Source organism: Montipora capricornis, chromosome 10, assembly GCF_036669925.1.
Source record: "Montipora capricornis isolate CH-2021 chromosome 10, ASM3666992v2, whole genome shotgun sequence".
Lineage (NCBI taxonomy): Eukaryota > Metazoa > Cnidaria > Anthozoa > Scleractinia > Acroporidae > Montipora > Montipora capricornis.
In genome coordinates, this window is record NC_090892.1 from 9,153,016 (window position 1) to 9,163,015 (window position 10,000).

The 10,000-nt window shown below is 39.0% G+C and overlaps 2 pseudogenes; both read left to right on the top strand.

Moving 5' to 3' along the window:
- Window positions 1-3,031: 3,031 nt before the first annotated feature.
- On the top strand, window positions 3,032-4,340 carry LOC138019223 (D(3) dopamine receptor-like; annotated as a pseudogene).
- A 1,448-nt stretch (window positions 4,341-5,788) lies between these two features.
- Window positions 5,789-7,002, top strand: LOC138019225 (cannabinoid receptor 1-like; annotated as a pseudogene).
- The last annotated feature ends 2,998 nt before the right edge of the window (window positions 7,003-10,000 follow it).

Below are 10,000 nucleotides of genomic sequence, written 5' to 3' on the forward strand. Positions count from 1 at the left end.
TGGCTTTGGGTTTTACACCTCCCCATCAGCTGATGCAAAACACTTCGAGTGCCCTTAAGGGGACAAAATATCGAATTGTTACTATAGGACTTCTATCAAATGTTATGTGTTGGGCATATACGAATTGTTATGTGCCAATAAATCTGTAAGCAAAGATGTACGATATAAATAAAAGACGCCAAATACAACTGCAAAGGATGGTTGGTGATAACTAAAAGATGTTAGATCATAACCAAAAAGATGATCGAACAAAAAAGATGAGGAAGCCGGAAACATCTTGTTAGTGTCAGTACGTACCCAGGCCCATCGAAAATTGCAAGGGCTTTGAGCTGAATTACAACAGGGTAGTCTGCTGAATCTACCAATGTTACGAATTTCGCTTCCACAGCCAGAAAGGATTTGCATGAAATTGAACTGCAATAATTACCACACGCAACACAACGAAATGCCACAGCCAATTGGTTCAATTCTTTGGAGTTCTTTGCGCGAAGCGCTTGAAGCCCCGGGCTGCCATCACTCGCGTGGTCTTTTCAAACTGAGGAGAAAGTGCTGACATTGTTAGATTATACCGGATCCGGAATATAATCAATTCACGTCCATAACAACAAAATAACAAAGCGAACATAATAAATCCTTATCATACAATGGCATAATCAGGAATAAACAATGCTTGCTTTTGCCATCCACCATTTGGTCCGGTAGAGGAAGTCTACCCGTTTGTGATGACATCTGCAGTATGCAGTTGCTTTGATGAGTATGAAAGCATCATTTTGATCAGACAAGGCGCTAGAACTAAAATATTACCAGTGCCAATCACGCTAGCTTTATCCCACACGCGGATTAAGCTGGCGTCAACACTTTGCTCCAGAGTCTAATCCGACATGGCCTCCGGTAGCACGTTCAGCACTTTAAACGAAATTAAAACAGCCAGGACGCTGTATACGTAGATGACCGAAATCCTCTGTCCTCGTGGTTGCCATAGGCGCGTTTCAGTTTGTCCTGGAATATTCTTCTGAGCCAGGCACGATGAACTTAGTATTTCCATGCCGAGAGGATATCAAAATCATGCATGTTAAAATGCAAATGATGGTAATGAAAATATGTGAACTTGTGCATTTTAACTTCGCTAGAAATAATTTCACCTGAAGGTCGTGCCTATTTTCATGTTTAATTCCGTGGGAACATTGCCACGTTCGAAGCTGTCTAAAAAAATCAATTTCCTTTATTTTGGTGTTCTAAGGGACACAAATTTGATAACGATGCTTAATTAAACATTTCTGAAAAAAACATGAAAAATACATATATTTGTACATCATCGAATAGACCAGGATCATGGCTCGGCAATCTTTTAAAACCTAAACGTCCAAGAGTAAATTTTTGAAAACGGCCAAATGATTTCCCGTCAGTGAAAATTCAGTTTTCGTCGCTTCTCCTTTAGCAATTGAGTGGATCTGATCTTTTTTTCTTGGAGACGGAAACAAGTTGTTTGGCCCGTTGAGACATTTATACCTTCTCTGCGTCAGAAGAAACCACAATATCTTAACCAACAAATCAGGAGTTAATATGAAGTGCTTTTGCTACGGTCCTCTTCAGCATTTTCTTGTGTGGGTCAACCCTCCAAAAGACAACAACAATAATAGAGCAAAAACAAAAACAAAAATCGCCAAACATAAAGCTAGTATACTGATGCCTATCTACGGGGTTTTAAGAGAAAGAAAGATAAAGTGTTCTTTTCCCGGAAACCAAGATATGATTCGCCTCCAATACGCGCATGGCAATGAGATGTTTGTGGAATAAATGGAGAGACAAGGGTTAAAAATACAGTAACCAGCGATATTGTCACCAAAACCATTAAATGTGAATTTGAAGTGACCGTAGGCTAATGTTGTCAGGCGTCTTATTGCAAAATGACGGAGATAATCTGAAGGAAGATTTGGAATCATTTAAGGATCGGAAAAGGACAGGGAAGCTGAAGAGCAGAAACCAACCGACCAACATCTTTTTGCGTTTCAATCACAAATGAACAAGTAAGTTTTTTTTTTTTTTTAAATGCTTGCTTATTTCTTAGTATTATTTTTCTAGTTCCCATTTAAAGAATACACTAAAGCCACCTCCATCCTTAAGGAAAGAACCAACCAATCTGAATCCCAACCTGATTCTTAAGTGTCTCTGAAAAAAATTTGATTTGCCCAATAATTTTAGGTAAGTAAGGGTAAAGTCTGCTACGAGACTAGAAGGCCCATCAGGCACCAATAATTTTAGTGCTGTAGAAAAAAACTGGATAAAACTATATTCTTCTTGATTCGGTCGAAAGCGAGATAAAACGCTCTGTTGAGGAAATATCATTTTCAGTAACGCGTTGTTCATTCGTTCGCCAGAAAATACAACCGTTCGATCATAAAAGAGTGGTTTGTTTTGGCTCTTCCTTTAAAAAAAGCTCACCCTATATTTACAAGCGTCCATAAACTTTCGATAAATTTTGTTACTTGGAATTCAATTAATCTTTCTGTATCTAAAATTTCATTTACAGTGCGTGGGGGTTTTCTCGCCCAACTTGACAATCAGCTTTTAAAATTCCAGCCATGTTTACTTACACTAATTGTATACTCTTATTATTTGAAAATCTTTGAAAGGAAATTTCTAAGATTGCCTCTCTTCGACCCTCCAGTTGCCCAAAAGCGTGAAAAGGAACTATTGCATAAAAAAAATGGCATTGAAAGGAAAAAAAAGAGAACGAAACTGATAAGCCGTGAAATTTTTTTCCTTGTCTCACGCATATCTTTTTTAATTTTGTTAGACGCAACCACCAATATGGATAAGTATTGAAGCAAAGACGTCCTTCTTCTAAAATTTAATCGCGGAAATCTGTCGTATTTTATCACGTTTTGTTATAGGTGACAGTATAAAACCGAATACAAATAAAAAAGAACAGCTGCTTTTGAGAAAAATAAGACAACACTCCCTCTCGCCGTGGGTAGAGTTTTAGGGTCTTGAGTTAGCTGTGTCTAAGATGTAGTTTCCATTTGAAAAGTGCAACCTATCGATCTGCTTTGAATTTTTAAAAACAAATGCATTCATTTTTAATATTTACAGTCTCACTAACAATATGCCAGGATCGGGAAACTCACCTCTCTCGAGGGCGGAGTCCATGGCCTTCACTATCGCGTATTGCGTTGTGGCTTTTATCATTATCCTGGGAAATTCCTTGACGATCGCTGCGTTTACAAAAACGAAGCTTCTCCGCAAACCAACCCACTATTTCCTTATTTCGTTGGCTGTGGCAGATTTGATCGTGGGATCTCTAGCAATGCCACTTACATCAGTCATTTCGTTGATCCTGTCTTTTGGAATAAAAGTCAATTGATTCAAACTCTTTACTACACCATCGATATCGTATCAGGCATGGCATCTGTTTTTACCCTGGCAGTCGTATCCGTTGAAAGACTGTACGCATTTGGCTGGCCTTGGAGATATCGAAACGCTTCATCCCTACGATGCTACATACTTGGCGTGGCGTTTTCGTGGCTCTCAGCTGCTGCAATATCTTGTCTGTATTTAGGGCTTCGCTTCAAACTCCTCTCCAGAGTTGTGCACACAATTACAGTGGTCGCCCTGTCAGTTTCCCTGGGCGTCGCCTTCACCTCATACTCTGCCCTATGGCTAAGAATCAGGTTTCGCAAAAGACGACACCGAGGTCTGGAATGGCATAAGAGATTGTCTTTAACACTGTTTGCAATCACAGGAATCTTTATCTTCACCTGGGCCCCCTTCGAAGTCATCATCGTTATCTCCCACGTCTGCAAGGCGTGCAATCATCTCCCGCCTAGAGTTGTGTACGTAATAAAATTACTTCAATACAGTAATTCTTTTATGAATACATTAGTGTACTCAATGAGAATGCAAGAATTCCGTCGGGAAATAGTTCACTTTCTTCGGCGTGGTTCATTGAGTCCTAAAACCAACATTCAAGTGCGAAATGTTGGGGTTACCGTGTCCAATCTCATAAACTCTTGTTCCGCCATAACTGTTAATGCTGTATTTACTGGCAGCCAGTTACCAGGTACAATTGAGACTAGAGGTCATGCGCGTTTGGCCAAAAGGAGATACGAATTGTTTTCAATGCACAGAAGAGCAAAGTATTCACCCAGTAAAGCGGAAGTCAAGGAAAATGCTTCAAGAGTTGATGAGCCAATGATAAACCCCAAGGCATAAACGCAGGCGGCTAATTTGGTATTTACTGACGAATACTCTTTTCAGAAAGTCATGCCGTGCCCGGCCTGCAAGCGGGTGGCATGTGCGAAATGGTGTCTCTGAGAGATGGACCACTACCAATGCGCATGCCTGCGTCGTGAGAGCCCCCTTTATTAACCTCGTACAAAGCTATAAATCTGTAACCTGTTTCTCTGGAAATCAAATTTACTAGACGTTGTGCTTTAACTACTAAAAGAACGACAGCACCATGTAATCGCTTTTTATTACAAAGAATCGTTCCCCGAAACATCTTAAAACAATTACGCAATATCTAATAGAATCCGTTAGGCTAACCTAACAGTTTGCTTTGACGTTACTACTGGTATATTTCATTCGTAGTTATGGGGTAAAAATAAATGTTATGATATTGACAACTACGAACCGTTATTAAGACAATTGGGAATGTTTTGTCTCAACTAAGACCGCAATTTAATGGCGAAGTACTTAAAGTATATAGGACTCTAAATGCGAATTAAATTGAATGTTTTGGTTTTTTCGGCTTGTTTGAACAGTTTTTGTTTTATTGTTAACCAACGGATGTTTACATGGCTGAACGCCTTGTTCAAACGTTTTCAGTTCATGAATTAATAGATTTGCGGTTGATGTAAGAGGTAATATACTTACTTGCAAAATTTTCAGAACGGAGTCAACAAGTTTTTTCTTTTATTTCGCGTAGGTTGTTGCCTTTGAAAAATCGACGGGCCTCTCAAACTGTTTATAGAAAAGTTAAAGGCTTGAAAGCGCCCAGTAAATGCAACACAATATTAATATTTGCTGACGCTACCTCGCTCTTCAAGCCACACACAAACAGGAGACATATTTGCATAAAGAGGCCAGAGGTGCATATTCAGTTCACATGATGTTGAATTACTTCCGACCAATAAATATTGTGTTTCCTTTTAAGCAAATTCGTTTGCTCAGGAAGTTTTTCTAACAAATTGCTTCTTCAAACGTTCGTTTTAGGGCGTCGAATCCCTCAACAACAAGAAACGCCACATTTAGATGTTAATTTCGTCCAAAAGATCGAAGGAAGAAGGAAAAAATCATATTTGTTTTTCCTAAAAAATTCATGTTTGACAAGGTTCGCTATTATTCAACAATTGATTGAAATATGATGCATTCAGCACATCACTTCAATTATGCTTTAATATTAAACTCGCTTCTAAATTGCGCACTTAACGGTTGGGCTAGTATATTATTAACTGCGTGAAATACAATAATATTACGCTGTGCCGAGAAGTTCAAAAAACAATAAATAACCTAAATCTCAACCATGGCCGGAAATGAAGGAATAAGGAAAAGTTCTTGTGATTATTTTACTGTGGTTTTTTGGCTCTGGCAGAAGGAAATGATAAAGCTAAAAACGCAACGCATTAATTTACAATGACATATGATTATGCAGGATGAAAGAGCACGACGTTTTATGTGGCTCAACTGTGGACTAATGACGATGTCTTCATAACGTTTAGAAAGGGAAGGAATAAGGAATATTGTCACGGTCATCTGTTGATTTTCTGTGTATTGGTTGGTTGTTATCAGGAATGAAATGAGGATTATATCGCTTATCATATCCGTAACTCAACGTTGCTCGTGAGAGCTGTCAAGTGGAAAGATTTCCCAACTCGGGCATTATCGAGCAACAAATCCTAGTGAACCCCTGTTGGAGCTTTGGTTAAATTTTGAGCTATGGAGGCCTCTCCTGCTTTCTTGCTCGAAGAGAACATTACATCAGTGAAATGCTTTTATTTTACTGCGCCAATTTTCATGAGCGCTGCCACTCTGGCTGTGAACGTTATCGCCTGTGTTTTAAACGTTGTTTTTGCCTTATGTTCCTCTGTTGGCAACATTGTCATCGTCATTGCGTTGTGGAAGACGTTACCCCAGACACCGGAGAACATTTTGCTTGGTTGGTTCGCCTTCTGCGACTTCCTCTTAGGATTTTTTCCGGACCATCGTTTGTGGCCTTCAAATCAGCAGAAATAACGAAGAATTTTACGGTTTATTGTGCTGCCCGATTTGCTTACGAATTTTCTTCGCAAACTGCGCTAACTGCATCGTTTGCAGTGTTGACGTTTATGTCCATCGACAGATACCTCTCACTGCATCTTCATCTACGTTACAAGGAAGTTGTTACAAAGAAACTCATATTCGTTACAATTTTGATAGCGTTGGTTGTCTCACTCTTAATAACAGTCACAAGATTCTGGGTAAATAGCCGTGATTTTTTGTTCATCATCAAATCCATCAACTTTGCCTACCTCTGCATCATATCAGGAGTTTATTTAAAAATCCTCCTATTGATTCGACGTCATCAAAGTCAAATAACAAGACAGAAGGCAAACACTTCAACGCGAATGCGCTCTTTTGAAAGAAGGTTTTTCGCCGAGTTGGCTCGATATAAGAAGTACACGTGTACGGTTGCCTACATAATTCTTCTCATCGTGGCCTGTTACGTACCAGCCACCATTGTTAAATTTTGTAAGGAGTACGTCTGCACTAAACGACTTGAAAATGCCAAAATTCTGTACACGCTAGTCGTGACATTTATTTTTTTCACGACTGCCTTGCATCCTCTTGTGTTTATATGGCGTTCGAAGGAATTGAGAAAAGCAATCAGGAAAATATGGTAGAACTACCACGCGTAGAGCTCAGTGAAGTTTATAGTACAGTTTCCTTTTAATTTTTTTTCTTTTTAATGGGTGGGTCGTGTGTCATAAGTCGAGTGTCGTGGGTCGTGGGTCGTGGATCGTGGGTCCCTAACCCTAACCCTAACCTTTTTTTTTATCAACGACTGGAAATTCTCGAAACAGACAAGACCTAAGACCTAAGACCTAAGACAAATTTGTACCGAGCACCGAGGGAGCTAATATTTATCTTTTTTTTATCTTCAAACAAACACAAACCACGACCCACCCACGCAATTTAGCCTCACCCCGTGCACCACTTTGATATTTGAGTGCATGACGATATGAACTATTTCGAAGCCAATAAAGTCACTGTATTGCGCTTCAGTTTAAAGTTATTTTATTCTATTCTCCTATTTTTTGATATTATTTATTTCTAAGTTATATAAACTGAAAAACAGAGGTTGCCATGATAATAATTTGCCTTTAATTCGTTTGGGTGTTCATGTATGTTGTCAATGGCCACAGAGAGTCAGTTCTTGTCTTTAAAACGCTGATTATTTTGTCAGTTTGTTTTGTATTAGTAATATAACTTCTGTAAGTCATGGGCTACCCGGTTAGCAGGGATGTAACGCATTAAAGTTATGGACTCCGAGTTTAAGCAACGACGAAAACTACAACAACACAAACGCCACCATCCAATAACTTTACCGCTTCAATAAACAAAAACATTGTATTAGAGATTTTAAGAAATGTGACGACGGCGACATCGACGAAAACGTCACCTTTAAATCCTAAACATTTCTCGATCATTCCATCTCGTTCGTGTCCTACAATGTGGGCGAAGTACTAGTATTCTAAAAACAAAATTGATACTAATGGTTTCAGACTGAAAGTAGAGAATGAAAGATTCTCTGTTGCATGCTCACGTCGCCCAAAACCTCACATTTGGTGATTTTAAGTCGCCCAGTTACGCAGAGGAATGCATGCGCATGCAGCACGATTATTCATGCTCTTTTAACCAGATATCATTGTTTTGTGGCGTTGTTGTTGCCGTTGCCGTTGCCATCGCTCGCTTATTTCCCTTTTTGTATTCGGACAGCTTTCAATAAATTGTTAGGGTTGGCTTGATTTAAATACTTTAAAATTGCAAAATTTTTGCAGTTGTTTTGGTAGTGTAGAGGTAAAGTGCATTTGCTCTTAATTCATTGATCTAATTTCGACGTCGTTCGATCCTTTTTTTCTATTTTTTTTCTGATTTTTTTCTAAGGTTTTTTCTACTTTCTTTTTAATTCTAAGTGACACTCGCTGCTAACCTAGTCCTAGATTAAGTAAATGGCATCGCTTGTTTACGAAAGGGAAAATAGCCCCGCCGTCGTCGTTTCTTAAGTTTCCCTGATAATCGTACTGCACCGTGCCAGCACGTGCGACACTCATTTTACCGCATTTCTTTGCCGCACCCTGCAAAACGTCAACGTCAAATAAGCAACTTTAAGATTTAAGGGCCTGGCCAAACAGGAAATTTTTGGCAACCAAACAACATCAAACATCGTTTGGTGACCAAACATTTTACCATTTGGCCCCTTCGTTTGGAGCTGTTTGATCGTGTTTGGTCGTGTTTGCTAAAATTTGAAGGCCATCAAACAACTTAAACATTTCTTGATGGGCGAAGTTTTGTTCGTTTGGACAGCCGTGTGCAAACGTGCACATGCGTACCAGGCTTGCTCAGCCACTTGTATCTAAGTCATTTCAATCTTGTTTCCAGAGCCCACATATCTTTTGGTCAGCGCCAAGAAACGGAGCTCTGGAATAATCAATTTCCGGAAATCCAACATTTCAGGAGTTCCGGTTTCACCGAAAAGTGAAACAAGGCGGTCATTAGAACCAAGGGTTTACAACAACAGCGACAAATCTTCGTGTTTGCAAGTTTAGTTTGAGATTTTTACACCATATTCGTAAATTGCAAGCTATTTTATATTGGGTAATTTACGCATGAGCAGTTTGATAAATCAATTAGCCAATCAACACACTTCTGAAAATTGATTATTCTATAGCTCCGTGTCTTGGCGCTGACCAAAAGACACATGGGCTCTAGGGGAAGAGATTGCGTGTTTTTTTTACTTATTTTTGAACAGTAGTTCTTTGCTTGTGGAGTTTGATCTGAGTTAGATCAAACATGTTTTAACCGTTTGGCCACTCACTTCAATATCAGCATGTTTGGTCTCCAAACAATGTTTGATGTTGTTTAAACGCCAAATGTTTCCCGTTTGGCCAGGTCCTAAGGACAACGTAACATACAATAGATCAATTTCGATGTATTACAATTCAGCCCAAAACAAAAGGCATTATCTCGAGGCTCTGGTTAATAAACTCTTACAAATCCTTATATTTTATTCCCCAGAGCCTCGAGATGATGTCTTTTGTTTAGGACTGAATCTTAATATATCGAAATTGGTCTATTGCAACTCTAAATCTAATTTCATGCTTAGTCGTTCCTCTGAGGCCTTTTTCATTTGCATCACCCCAATAGGCCATTTCAGAAACGTGATAGGACTGGGACGAGTTTGGTTGTTTTCCGTTTGTTTAAAAAACTAAGACATTCAAATGAAAGATCAACCAAGTTTGAGAGTCTTTACCAAGAATAGATGTATTTAGAGGAGGAAAATGGTGAAATAATATATCTTCAAATATCACCTAAAATAGAGAGTTTGTAAGGAATGGGTAGACAGGCCACAAAATTATAAGGGTTTGTATGGGATTTTGCAACCTTTGCAAGTCTCCCATTTTGCCAATTTTCCTTAGAAAACTCTCAAACATGGCTGGATAGTTTTTCATTTGGTAACATTTCAGTTGAAGAGTTTAGATTTTCAATCCAAGCAAGTATGAGAAACTCGTCCCAGTCCTCTCACGTTTCTGAAATGGCCTATACTGGCATGTTTCGCTTATATTGCAACAAGTGAAGGAGAAATCACGAAAGCCTGACCTAAAATGAAGTGACGTTTTTGTTGACGTTGCCAGTGCTTAATTATATTAGCTATGTTTTCTTTGCTCGCGTATTAATGGATGTTTTGTTTCGGCTATGTCAGCCGTGAGTTCAGTTGTAAGCTGACAAGGTAGAAAGGAGC